Source organism: Nicotiana sylvestris, chromosome 5 (assembly GCF_000393655.2).
Source record: "Nicotiana sylvestris chromosome 5, ASM39365v2, whole genome shotgun sequence".
NCBI lineage: Eukaryota > Viridiplantae > Streptophyta > Magnoliopsida > Solanales > Solanaceae > Nicotiana > Nicotiana sylvestris.
The window spans coordinates 123,628,262-123,640,138 of NC_091061.1; positions in this window are offsets into that span (position 1 = coordinate 123,628,262).

Below are 11,877 nucleotides of genomic sequence, written 5' to 3' on the forward strand. Positions count from 1 at the left end.
GATAATTAAGCCAATAATAAAAACAGTTGAGCGACCGTGCTAGAACCACGGAATTCAGAAATGCCTAACACCTTCTTCCGGATTAACAGAATTCCTTACTCAGGATTTCTGGTTCGCAGAATAATAAATAGAGTCATATTCTCCTCGATTCAGGGATTAAAACCGGTGACTTGGGATGCCTTAAAATCCCAGGTGGCGACTCTGAAATAATTAAATAAATCCCGTTTCGACTGTCCTTCAATTGGAGAAAACTCCCCATGCGCCCAGCCGGCGCGGTAAAAAGGAGGCGCGACACTGCCCATAAGGCTCCAACCTCTATGTATCCCAGCCAAGATACATATCAGAAGAGGATACTCCATGGTTGGAATCTCTGAATTCATCAGACTATAAAATAATGGAAGATAGCTCTCAATCAAGCAATGAATCCACAACAAACTCTTTCGAATATGACAACCCCCCAATATTTGTAAACCAGCCAAGAGACCCAGAAACATCTGAAGTAGATGAGGAACAAGAAGGCATGACAGATGAACCAATCCTAGAAAGAAGATATGAGCCTATGGCGTCAAAACCAGTTGGAACTAGCTTCCACACTTTCACCTTAGATGACGTCAAGGTTTCAAGATGACCTCCAAGGATCCAAGACTTCTATACTTGGATGGTGACCAAAAATTTGGTTAAATGAGAAAAGTATATCATTCTGTCAGAACTCACTTCACGGTTTTCAAGAATTCTCAGAGATTGGTGGAACTCACTTGGATATCAAGACAAAAATACTTTTCTTACTTCCCAAGATTTTGCCTTCAACATCAGGATCCTACATGAAGTTTTCTGCAGAGATACTGGCCAAAGACAGGAGAAAATGCGAAGACAACTCTTCGAGATGAAGTCTGTGTCATTCGACAGAAATGACCTTGACAGACATTTTCAAAAAATGGCAAAGATATACTTTGTCTAAAGCAAGCCTTTGTCTCTTGCCTTCCAAAGTTGTTGGCAAGACGAACCATGACCATCATTGAAGAAAAGGTTCAGTCCATAACAATCCCTCAAATTGGTTATATCAGGCAAGCTATTTTCGTCGCATTAGATGACATTTGTACGAAGCGCTCTGCCCTAAAACAAATTATCCAGCACAATCCAGTGCTTTACAAAGCATGCTGCAAATTTGACCTAATCACCGGATCAAGATGTTCCTACAACACATCTAGGCGACGAAGAGAATTCAAGAGGTTCAAATGGCCAAAAATTCCAGATGGGAAATCAAGGTCCAAGAGATGCACAAAATATTTCAGACGTATAAGGCCAGTAAATTTTCATAAGAAAAACAGATGTTTTATTTGCCACAAGATTGGACATTTCGCTAAAAACAGTCCCTAATCGAGAAGATCAGTCAAACTCCTTGAAGAGATTGAAGATTACACTGGCATATATCTCGGAAAAAAGGAGGACCTTGAATCCATATTCTCTGTGGATGATGAACCTAATGAAGAAACTTTATTCTCTCTTGATGTCTATGAAGATCAAGGCAATGATCACTATCAAATTTCAGAACCAATGATCGAAGCCCGAGAGGAGATCAATGCTCTCGTAATCGTTCCTCAAGTAGTACCCAAGGTCTATTCATCCAAATGGAATAAACCAACTAGAGTTATTGCTTTCATCGACACCGGAGCTGCTTCCTCACTCAAAAATCATGCTGTTCTCTCTGAAGATCAATGGGAGCCACACTTTAAGGATTTTAACACTACATCAAATGGAATCCTGATTACCTCCGTCATCACAAAGCATCCACTAACAATTGAGTTCTTTCCAGGATTGAAGTATAGAACCAAGCTAATAGGGTCAGATGTACCAATAAAAGATCTTATTGTTGGATTCGACATTTACAGACAACTTAAAGATCAACTCCAGATCAAGGCTAATGTGATTGCTTTTAAAAGGCAATTCAAACCTTACTCTGAGATTCCAAGGCTATTCCAAATCACCAATGACGAACAAATTAAAGAGATTGAGCAAAATCTCATTGAAAATTCATGTGCTGAATCCCACAAGAATTTCATGAAGAAAGGAAAAAGTCCGTTATAGAAAAAACAAAGAGTTTTTATCAAGCTCCCTTTCAAGAAAAATGAAAACATCAATCCAACAAAGGCTAGTGATTTAGGCATGAATCCAGATCATTTTCAGCTTGAAAAGAAAGAATGCGAAGAATTTTTGGAATTTGATCTGATAGAGTCGTCGGATTCACAATGGGCATGCGAAGCATTTTATGTAAACAAAAGAGCTGAGCAGACAAGAGGAAAAATCAGGTTAGTTATTAATTACCAGCCACTTAACCATTTCCTCCAAGATGATAAATTCCCCATCCCAAATAAACTCACTCTTTTCTCCCACTTAGCCAAGACCAAATATTTTTCCAAGTTTGATTTAAAATTTTAATTTTGGCAATTGCGAATCCACCCTGAAGAAAGATCCTAAACGGGATTTTACATCCCCGATCATCACTTCCAATGGAAAGTCATGCCCTTCGGGTTGAAAACTGCACCCTCCTTGTTCCAAAAAGCCATGATAAAAATCTTCAAACCCATCCTCTATACCTCCTTAGTTTACATGGATGACATCCTGTTATTTAGTGATACATTGGAAGAACATGTCAACTTGCTTCGTCAATTTGAGGCATTGGTAACATAGTACGGGATCATGCTTTCTACAAAAAAATATGGTTCTTGCTCAAAAGGAAATCAATTTTCTTGGAATGCATTTTGTCCAAGTGAATACAGTCCAGGACCACATATATGTCAGGAATTACTCAAATTTCCGGATACCAACCTCACAACAAAGCAGATCCAACAGTTCTTGGGTGCAATAAATTATGCAAGAGATTTCATCCCAAATAACTCTACATACATTTCACCGCTTACAAAAATGCTCAATAAAAATGATCCATCATGGGGCGAGAAAACGGATGAAGCAGTCAGAAAAATAAAGGAGATATCTAAAAATGTCAAGTCCCTCTACATCCCCTCAGATGGAAAGAAGATACTGCAAACTGATGTCAGCAATGAATATTGGAGTGCTGTTCTATTTGAAGAAAAAGATAGCCAGGGAAAAATATACGGATACGCCAGTGGAAAGTTCAAAGATGCCGAGCGACATTATCAGTCCACTTTCAAGGAACGTTTTGCAGTAAAGAATGGAATCAAGAAATTCAATTTCTTCCTTATTCATACAGAATTTCTAATAGAGATGGATATGAAGGCCTTCCCAAAGATGATCCAGATAAATGCAAAAATTATTCGCAATCCTCAGCTTCTCAGATAGGCTCAATGGTTCTCTCCATACAAATTTCAGGTCAAGCACCTGAAAGAAAAGGATAATATTCTCGCGGATTTTCTGTCTCGACCCGAAGAATTTTAAAAAAGATTTCCCCAGTAAAACTGAAATCAAAGCAAAAGCTAATTAGCCACATCTTCATGCTTTCAAATATACCAAGAACAAGTTCATTAAAGCCAATAGATCATCCACCGGAGTTGTTCAACCTCATGGATCCCTTTGATCTATCAGTTATTATGGAAAGAAGAACTTATTATGAGCTCCAAGGTTTCTAGCAACATGGAGGATCCATTCTCAAGCCATATGGGTTCAATCCAGAATATCCGTTCTGCAATATATTCATAGCTCAAGCCAAGGATTTTCCACAAGAACTATGATGGTTCTTCTGGTACCTATGCCATCAGTATAATATTTTCATGGAATTCAAATGCAACGTCTTCAAGGATTTTGATAACATTGCACCAACTCTTAAAGTATTTTTGCTATGATTCAAACCTAGAAGATATTGGATAAAATGTTTCAACGATTCCTAGATAGCAAAGGTATTCATGTTCCATAGGCCAATGAAGATAACTAATGGAAAAGTCTTGTCTGCTCAGTTCTTTTGTTGACATAAAATGTTTCGCATGACCATTATGAATCTGACGGCTCTATCAAATCAAATTCCAAAAGTTCTTCGCATTCTTTCTTTGCAAGCTGAAGATGATCTGGATTCATGCCTGAATGACTGGCCTTTGTTGGATTGATGTTCTCATTTTTCTTGAAAGGGAGCTTGATAAAAAACTCTTTGTTTTTCCATAATGGGCTTTTCGCTTTCTTCATGAAATCCTTGTGGGATTCAGAACATGAATGTTCAATGAGAATTTGCTCAATCTCTTTGATTTGTTCGTCATTGGTGGTTTGGAATAGCCTTGAAATCTCAAAATAAGGTTTGAACTGCTTTTTAAAAGCTATCCCGTTAGCCTTGATCTGGAGTTGATCCCTAAGTTGTCTATAAATGTCGAATCCAACAATAAGATCTTTTCCTAGTACATCAGACCCTATCAGCTTGGTTCTGTACTTCAATCCTGGAAAGAAGTCAATTGTGACTGGATGCTTTGTGATGACGGTGGTAGTCAGGATTCCATTTGATGTAGTATTAAAATCCTTAAAGTGTGGCACACATTGATCTTCAGGGAGAACAACGTGATTTATGAGTGAGGAAGCAACTCCGGTGTCAATAAAAGTAATAACTCTAGTAGGTTTATCCCATTTGGATTAATAGACATTGAGTTCTACTACGAGAGCACTGATCTCCTCTCGGGCTTCGATCAATGGTTCTGGAATTTGATAGTGATCATTGCCTTGATCTTCATAGACATCAAGAGAGAATAAAGTTTCTTCATTAGGTTCATCATCCACAGAGAATATGGATTCAAGGTCCTCCTTTTTTCGGGGATGTATGCCAGTGTAATCTTCAATCTATTCAAGGAGTTTGACTGATCTTCTCGATTGGGGACAGTTTTTAGCGAATTGTCCAATCTCGTGGCAAATAAACATTTGTTTTTCTTGTGAAAATTTCCTGGCCTTATACATCTGAAATATTTTGTGTGTCTCTTGGACCTTGATTTTCGGTCTGGAACTCTTGGCCATTTGAACCTCCTGAATTCTCTCCATCGCCTAGATGTGTTGCAGGAACATCTTGATTCAGCGATTAGGTCAGATTTGTAGCATGCTTTGTAAAGTGCTGGATTGTGCTGGATAATTTGTATTAGGGCAGAGCGCTTTGTACAAATGTCATCTATGTCACACCTCCTATTTGCGCGCCTACACCGAAGGATAAATGCGCAAGGGGAGTTTTTTCCAATTTAAGTGACAATATTCGAAATGAGATTATTTATTTAATTTAGAGTCACCACTTGGGAAAGGTTTGGCTTTTGGTGTCCCAAGTCACCGGTTTATCTTGAATCCCAAATCGAGGAAATTTTCGACATTCCAAATGAAGTCTGCGAACCAGAAATTCTAAGTAAGGAATTCTGTTGACCCGAGGGAAGGTGTTAGGCACCCTCAAATCTCGTGGTTCTAGCACAGTCGCTTAAATTGTTATAATGGCTAAATATCTGATTTAAATACATGTTATGGCTTATGTGCTTTTATTAAGTTTGAACCGCTTTTATTATTATTTTTTTTATAGAATTGCAACGTCGTGAAAATGCATCTCGAACCACGTCGCAATCAATGCACCCGTGGTTGTTAATACATTCTGACTCCGTTGAGATTTGAATTTGGGTCACATAAATGCGCACCCGAATTTAAGAAGGTATTTTAATTTAAATCGTGCCTAAAGAGTCTAACGCGTAATTATCTTCGGGGAAGGCAGTGAAATTCACTGAACAGTCTATCCCAGATTCTAAGAATTTTTATTTTTGACCAATTATTGAGGGCCCCGCGATTTGTATTTTTGTTTGGCGAGGCTCGTCTCATTTTGAAAGGATAAACCTATAGCGACTACATTTTCTATTATGTTTGTCTCTAAAAATGGAAGAAAGAAAATACATGCTAATTAAATTACATGCTTGGCCAACTCCGGCCTCTTATTAATTATCGGATTAATTATTTATGAGGCGGGGAATTATTTCATGCCTTATTTCATGAACATGCTTTTAATTTAATAAAGGTAATCACATACAAGATTAATAAAATGCTAAACTCACGCTAAACATTCTTCAAGTTTGAATTTAAACTAACTTATTTAAACTAGATTAGTGGAATTAACTACTAGAGGGTGTTACTAATGGGATTTGACCCTTGTCTTATAAACTGCCTAATGGAATTCAATTTTGACAGAGTTAACTCAAATGATTAAAAGCTATATTGCATTTGGCGAGGTTAGTAGCATTCTACCCTATACATACAAAATATAACTAAAAATGAAGTCTAATCATCGATATGCTAACTACTCGTGCATTCCACAAATTGCATGATTATATCATTCATACAAACAAACAACTGTAAATCACAGTACTTAAACAGACTAAGTTTCAATTAAGTACAAAAACTACCTACTGTATTATGCTATTGAGTTACAACCTAAGTCATTACACAAATTTACTAACATTTTGTAAGACTATAGGTACAACACCAAATGATTGAAAATTCTTCGCGTCTTTCATTTCATAGTCATTGTTACTGTTACATCAGTGTGAGATTTAAATGTGTACCTGAATTGGAAAGTGAGAAGAAGAGGAAGGTCCGTAGAAGCAACAATAGTATAGCGACAACAACAACAACTATAGTCACAGCAGCAGTAGCACCCCAGGCAGAAATCTCAAGGACAGATTGGAAAAAGAAGAAACCAATGGTTTGAAGAGTAGTGCTTGAAAATCAACAAACAAATAGGCTGCCAGATAAATCCCAGCAGTACAAGAAGATTGCAGGCAGAAGCAATAAAATAGTAGCTTCTGATTTTGAACTTCCGAGCAGAAAACAAACAGAAGTTCTTTTTTTGTGAAAACCTAGCTTTAAAACACTAAGGTCCTCGAAAATTCTCTTTTTTTTTTTCTGGTTTTAAACTCTTGGTCTCCTCTAGTTCCCCCCTCTCTTCTGATTCCCTTCCTCTCTTTTATATCCCAACTCAAATCAACCCAACAGCCTGTTCGAAAACCCATCCGGACTGAACTCCCCCCATGTTCTCCTCCTGTTTTTCCACTCACAAATTAAAAGAAAAGCCCTTCCCATGAGATTCCCCTGACAGCCTCCTTTTTCATTGTTAAAGTGGTCTATCTTTTATTAAATTAAACAAGCATGGGCAGCATGAATATGCCCTGACAACACATGCTATCCATTCTACTCTAATTCATTAATAACTAATAAAGCACATGCTGCCCAAGGTCCAAAAATGAGTAAACATGCCATCAAATTAAACTAAAATCTGAAATCTATACTCGACTACAACTATAAATCAATCCTTAAATGATTTCTGATTCAAACCGAACAAACTACAAGCAATTGTAATCAATTCTCAACTGATTCAAGTAAGAATTAGACATCATGAGCCAGATTACTACCATTCCAAACTGAAACTAATTGACGACAAGTATCGAATCGACTACCGAAATACAACACATTCAATCAATACCCAATGAATCAGAATTGAACAAGTATTAACAGGGGGTTCAACTCGTACTCAGAACAAAGTTAACCCTGAAACTAATTAATCGACCAAATTTATTTTCAATCGATTATATAGTTTACACACATACACTCAATCAGTTAATAGAGAAAAACTCGACCAAATAAAAAGGTCCAAGCAAGATGAACAGAATAGTCGACACAAAAATACAAAATAAATCAACTAAACATTTGGACATATGAACAAATATTTAATTATAACAAACAACATGAACTGACAAGGAAAAGAAAAAGAAATACCCTAAGTAATTGAAAATCAGGCGACCCTGTCTCGGATTTTGAATCGAACCTCTTTTGGGGTTTGACGGACTTTAATCGAAGTGTTCTTAACTAAAAACACTTCGATTAAGGTCTATTAGACCCCAATCCTTTCGTTTAATTGGACAAAACCCTCAGATACTGGATTTCTAGGGTTCTTGGGGATGGTTTGGGACTTGGGGTTTTCTGGTTAGATTCGGACCAAACCAAGCTTGGTTTGGTCACGAGGGAGGTCAGGGGGGGGGGGTACCTGGTATGGATTTGAGGGGGTTTGTCATAGGTTGGGGTTTGGCTCGAATCTTCAAATGAAGATTCGAGACAGTGGGGAAGATTCGAGACCTACGACTTGTGGATCTGTGTTCAGGGGGTCGAGGTGCCCTAAGGGTGTTAGTCTGGGGGTCACCGGCGTTGTTGCCGCCGGGTTTACGGTGAGGGGGAAGAGGGGCGGCGCTAGGGTTTCATGGGGTGTTTGGTTCAGTGAGAGAGACGAAGATGAGTGAGGGAGGGGGTCTGGCTTAGGGGGCGTGGGGCAAGGGATTGGGTTTATATAGTTAGGAGGGAAATTAATCTAGGCCGTCAGATCATCAACGATCGATGGCCTGGATTGATCAGCTTAAATGGAAACGACGCCGTATGGGTTAAGTGAGACCGATGGGTCTCTGGGTGAGACGGGTCGGGTTAAAACGTGGGTATGGAGATGTGATCTTGGCCGTTGATCATTCCTAGATCAACGGCCCAGATCAAGCATGATCAAGACGACGTCGTATGGGCGTCCCTGAGTTCAGCTGATCTGGACCGGGCAAAACAAATGTTTTGGGCCCGATTTGGGTCCAAATTGAAATGGCCCAACCCCAATTTTATCCAATTTAAACTTATTTCTTTTCTTTTCTAATTTATAATAAAAATCCGAATTTACAAAAATTCTAAAAATATGTTATAAAATCAAACTATATCACAAGACGCCAATTGATTTTTAGTAATAATTAACACACAATATCATATATTAATTAAACAAAAATCAACCTTTAAGCGATAAAAATGACAAAATTAACAAAGACAAATATTTTTTGTGATTTTTTATTCATTCAAAACCAAATACGATTTAATTAATTCCTAATAGTAGAACAAGATCTCATCTTTATGTGTGACATATATTTTTGAATTTTCAATTGATAAAACTAAACAATCACAGATAAAAACTACAGAAATGCCAAGCAAATTCACAAAATTATACACGAAGACAATTTATTATTATTTTTCGATTTCTTTTGGAGTAATTGTCGTGTAAACAAAAATCACGTGCTCACAGCTGCCCCTCTTTGCCCGAAAACATGCGAGGTTTTAGTGCAAAGATAAAGTGAGCGAATATGAGCGATTTTTGTCCGTTGGACTACTCCGTGTGAAGCATATTTTGAAAGATTTGACCGAATCTTTGCTTCAAGGATTTCCTACATATCCTGGGCTAAACAGGAATCAGGTCAATGTAGTTCGGGAAACCTTGGTAGCTGGGACTACCATGGGATTGCAATGCTTGTTGTTACTGCTGTTGCTGTTGCCGCTACTACTTTACCGACCTCCTTATTACAACCAAAGGAAATTGAAACTGAACTAACTAACTATGCCTGTCAACCGCTAGTTACAAGATTCCTATCTATAATTCTTTTGCAACTTGATCTTGGGTCTTAGCTGATTTTGCTTGTAGACTTCGATCGGAATCTTGATGCTCGCAAGTTGTAGGCGCTTGTTTATTTCTGCAGTATTGAGTGAAACGGGATTGGCGGAGCTCGGGAATTTGATCAAATTTTGAGCGACCTGCGCTTTGTTTGTTCCAATATTTGGGAACATCTTCTTTTTGTTCTTTTCTTCTTTTATTTATTCTGGATTGAGACTCAAACCGTAGGTCATCTCGATCCATGCGCCTCGAGGTCAGACCTGCTGAGACAACAGAACAAACGAACGAAATTTTCTGCCCCAGTTTCACTAGGAAAATTTCGTGAGTTAATTGCCATAAAAATCTACAGGATTGATGAGGGGGATGGAAACCTCTAGTCTAAAAGGCGCAACTCAGGGATTGGAGCCCTAATGTCACAAAAGGTAAGAATGCGCAACTTAGGGATTGGAGCCCTAATACTGGCTAAAGAAAATTGCTCAACTCAAGGATTGGAGCCCTAACGTCGGCTAAAAACAAATCGCTCAACTCAGGGATTGGAGCCCTAATGCTGGCTAAAGGAAAAAATGCTCAACTCATGGAATGGAGACCTAATGCTGGCTAAAGGGGAAACGCTCAACTCAGGGATTGGAGACCTAATGCTGGCTAAAGGAAAAAATGCTCAACTCAGGGATTGGAGCCCTAATGTTGGCTAAAGGAAAAATGCTCAACTCAGGGATTGGAGCCCTAATGCTGGCTAAAGAAAAAACGCTCAACTCAAGGATTGGTGCCCTAATGTCGGCTAACAAAAATGCTCAACTCAGAGATTGGAGCCCTAATGTCAGCTAACAAAAAGAAAAAATGCTCAACTTAGGGATTGGAGCCCTAATGTTGGATAAATGGAAAAACGCTCAACTCAGGGATTGGAGCCCTAATGTCGGCTAACAGGAAAAAACGCTCAAGTCAGGGATTGGAGCCCTAATGTCGGCTAACAGGAAAAACGCTCAACTCAGGGATTGGAGCCCTAAGGTCGGCTAACAGGAAAAAGCGCTCAACTCAGGGATTGGAGCCCTAATGTCGGCTAAAAGAAAGATGCTCAACTCAGGGATTGGAGCCCTAATGCTGGCTAAAGGAAAAACGCTCAACTTAGGGATTGGAGCCCTAATGTCGGCTAAAGGGAAAAACGCTCAACTCAGGGATTGGAGCCCTAATGTTGGCTAAAAAAAGTTGCTCAACTCAGGGATTGGAGCCCTAATGTCAGCCAAAGGGAAAATGCTCAACTCAGGGATTGGAGCCCTAATGTCGGCTAAAAGAAAAATGCTCAACTCAGGGATTGGATCCCTAATGCTGGCTAAAGGAAAAACGCTCAACTCAAGGATTGGAGCCCTAATGCTGGCTAAGACAAAACGCTCAACTCAGGGATTGGAGCCCTAATGCTGGCTAAAGGAAAGTTGCTCAACTCAGGGATTGGAGCCCTAATGTTGGTTAAAAGGAAAAACGCTCAACTCAGGGATTGGAGCCCTAATGTCGGCTAAAGAAAGTTGCTTAACTCAGGGATTGGAGCCCTAATGTCGGCCAAAGGGAAAACGCTCAACTTAGGGATTGGAGCCCTGATGTCGGCTAAAAGAAAAATGCTCAACTCAGGGATTGGAGCCCTAATGCTGGCTAAAGGAAAAACGCTCAACTCAGGGATTGGAGCCCTAATGCTGGCTAAGACAAAACGCTCAACTCAGGGATTGGAGCCCTAATGCTGGCTAAAGGAAAGTTGCTTAACTCAGGGATTGGAGCCCTAATGTCGGCTAAAAACGAATCGCTCAACTCAGGGATTGGAGCCCTAACGTCGGCTAAAACCAAATCGCTCAACTCAGGGATTGGAGCCCTAATGCTGGCTAAAGGAAAATTGCTCAACTCAGGAATTGGAGCCCTAATGCTGGCTAACAGAAAAATCGCTCAACTCAGGGATTGGAGCCCTAATGCTGGCTTAAAACAAATTGCTCAACTCAGGGATTGGAACCCTAATGCTGGCTTACAGAAAATTGGGGATTCTAACTAACCCTCTTTTTTTGAGTTTTCTTCTTACTTCTTTTTTTATATTTTTTGTTTAGTAAAATGCAGGAGAGAATTTTGGGGAAACTCCCCTTTTGGGTAGATTCCTTATTGCAAAGCTGTTTCTTGCATTCACGTATTTCTTTTCTTTTTTGGGCGACACCTGCTTCTTGCACGGTTGCTTTGGATCACACCTGTTTCAATTTTCCAAACAAAGAACAATTGTCAGTTTGAAAAATGGTGGTTGGTTCGGTGACCTTGATTGTTCCAAATGCTTTGTCGCGTCCTTATTTCTCTTGAGAAACTCTGCCATTGATTGGATTCACAGGCGAAACCCTTTTAGACTGCTCAGACTCGCATTTCCAGATTTTGTGATGATTTGCCCGTGTAAGGCTTTGGTTCTTCCATCCTATTCTGCTTGGGGA